The sequence below is a fragment of the Mus pahari genome, chromosome X, assembly GCF_900095145.1.
Source record: "Mus pahari chromosome X, PAHARI_EIJ_v1.1, whole genome shotgun sequence".
NCBI classification, from domain to species: domain Eukaryota; kingdom Metazoa; phylum Chordata; class Mammalia; order Rodentia; family Muridae; genus Mus; species Mus pahari.
Genome location: NC_034613.1, coordinates 96,940,513 through 96,943,486, shown reverse-complemented (window position 1 = coordinate 96,943,486; position 2,974 = coordinate 96,940,513).

Sequence of the window (2,974 nt, the reverse complement as noted above, 5' to 3'; positions counted from 1 at the left end):
CCTAATCGGCCATCAGTGGGAATAGAGGCTCCTTGGTCTTCCAAACTCTATATGACCTAGCACAAGGCAAGNCCTGGGCCAAGTAGTGGGAGCAGGTGGGTAGGGGAACAGAGGTGGGGGGAGGGGTATGGGTAACTTTAGGGATAGCATTTGAAATGTAAATAAAGAAAATAATAATAATAAAAAAATGTTTTTTTTTAAAAAAAAAGAAACAAAAAGAAAATACCTAGTAAAGAATTGGAAAAAAAGAAAAAAAAAAGAAAGAAAAATGTGGTTATAATGAGAAATGAAATAAATCTCTCCTGCTTGGGATTACACTGTAGACAAAAAATACAATTGAGCTCTCATGTATAAAACCATCTCATTTGCTCCAGGAGGTTTCATGTTTACTCATCATTCTACATGACGTTTTATGTAAGACTACTGGGTTTCACACAAATACAAAGTAAAAAAGTAGTTTCTATTATATCTACTTAGTTTCACATAATAGCCCTTCCCCACTGCTGAAAGACTCAAAATGGATTATATTTGGTATAAACTAGCTTAAATTTTTATTACACAAAAATAATAAAGAATAGTTTCAATAGAAATCTTCCTTTTGGAGTCAGGTAGGCCTGGAACAATCTCAGCAGAGAGAGGAGCCTAGTATAACTGTCCTCTGAGGGGCTTCATCCAGCAGCTGACTGAAACAGAAGCAGAGACCAACAGCCAAACATTAAATGGACCTCAAGAAGTCTTGTAGAAGAGTTGGGGAAGAATTGAGAGGCATAAACAGGATAAAAACTCCACAGGAAGACCAACAGTGTCAAATAGACTGGACCCTTGGGGGTTCCCAAAGACTGAACTACCAAAGAACAGACATACATGGGTTGGACTTAGATTCCACCCATCATAAATGTACTGAAAGTGTTTCTCTGTCTTCATGTGGGATGCCTTCAATAAAAAAGCAGGGCTTACCCTGACTGTTGCCTGGATGGGGATCCTACTCTCCTAAGTGGGCTATCTTGTATGGTCTCAGTGGGAGAAGGATATACCTAGTCCTGCAGTGACTTGATCTGCCACACTGGGTTTGTACCCAGTAAGGACCTCTCCTTCTTAGAAGTGAAAGGGAGGGGTCATGGGGGAAAAGTCATGTGTGTGGGAGACTGAAAGGAGAGAAGCTAGGATTAGGATGGAACGAGAATAAATAAATTAATTAATGGAAAAAAATCGTAATTCACAAGATAAAAAAAATTCATCAACTTAGAAACTAAAGACTAACTGAAGCATTCATTAAGTTTTCCAAAATATGATTCCTACTGAAGAAATAAAACACCTTTTAAAAATTCAAGTTTCTCTATATTAAGTATTTAATTGAATATTTTATATATTTACATTTCAAATGTTATCCCCATTCCTGATTTCTCCCCCAAAGCCCCCCTCTGCCAACCCCATATCCCCCTTTCTATGAGGTTGTTCCCACTCCCACCCACCCATTCCCACCTCATCACCCAGGCATTTCCATACACTGGGGAATTGAGCCTTCACAGGACCAAGGGCTTCTCCTCCTGTTGATGCCAGACAGTGCCATCCTCTGCTATGTATGTGGCTGGAGCCATGGATCCCTCCATGTATACTCTTTGATTGGTGGTTTAGTCCCTGGGAGCTCTGGGGGAATCTGGTTGGTTGATACTGTTCTTCTTCCTATGAGGTTACAAATCCCTTCAGCTCCTTCAGTCCTTTCTCTAACTCCTCCATTGGGGACCCTGTGCTCATTCCAATAGTTGGCTGCAAGCATCTGCCTCTGTCAGGCTTTGGCAGAGTCTCTCAGGAGACACCTATATCAGGCTCCTGTCAGCAAGCACTTGTTGGAATGCACAATAGTGTCTGAGTTTGGTGACTGTATATGGGATGGATCCCCAGGTGAGGCAGTCCCTACATGACCTTTCCTTCATTCTCTCCTCCACACTTTGTCTCCATATTTCCTCCCTGAGTATTCTGGTTCCCCTTCTATGAAGGACCGAAGCATCTACATTTTGGTCTTCCTTCTTCTTGAGCTTCATATGGTCTGTGAATTGTATCTTAGGTATTCCAAACTTTTAGGCTAATATCCAGTTATCAGTAAGTGAATACCATGTGTGTTCTTTTTGTGACTGGGTTACCTCACTCAGGATGATATTATCTAGTTCCACCCATTTGCTTTAGAATTTCATAAATTCATTGTTTTTAATAGTTGAGTAGTACTCCCTTGTGTAAATGTACCATATTTTCTGTATCCATTCCTCTGATGAAGGACATCTAGGTTCTTTCCAGCTTGTGACTTAGTATAAAGATGGCTGCTATGAACATAGCAGAGCATGTGTCCTTGTTATATGTTGGACTGTCTTTTGGATATATGCCCAGGAGTGGTAGAGCTGTGTCCTCAAGTAGTACTATGTTCAATTTTCTAAGGAACCACCAGGCTGAATTCCAGAGTGGTTGTACCAGCTTGTAATCCCACCAAAAACAGAGGAGTGTTCCTCTTTTCTCCACATCCTCACCAGCATCACCTATCACCTGAGTTTTTGATCTTAGCCATTCTGACTGGAGTAAGGAGGAATCTCAGGGTTGTTTTGATTTGCATTCCCCTGATGACTAAGGATGTTGAACATTTCTTTAGGTGCTTCTTGGCCATTCAAGATTCTTCTGTTTTGAATACTCAATTTAGCTCTATACCCCGATTTTTATTTTTATTTTTTTTTTGAGGTTAACTGCTTGAGCTCTTTGCATATATTGTATCAGAAGTAGAGCTGGTAAAGATCTTTTCCCAATCTGTGGATTGCAGTTTTGTCCTACTGAAAAAAACTGCCATACAGAAGGCTTTTAATTTTATGAGATCCCATCTGTCACTTGTTAATCTTAGAGCATGAAACACTGGTGTTCGGTTTAGGAAAATTTCCCCTGTGCCAATGTGTTCGAGGCTCCTCCCCACTTTCTTTTCTATTAAATTCAGTGT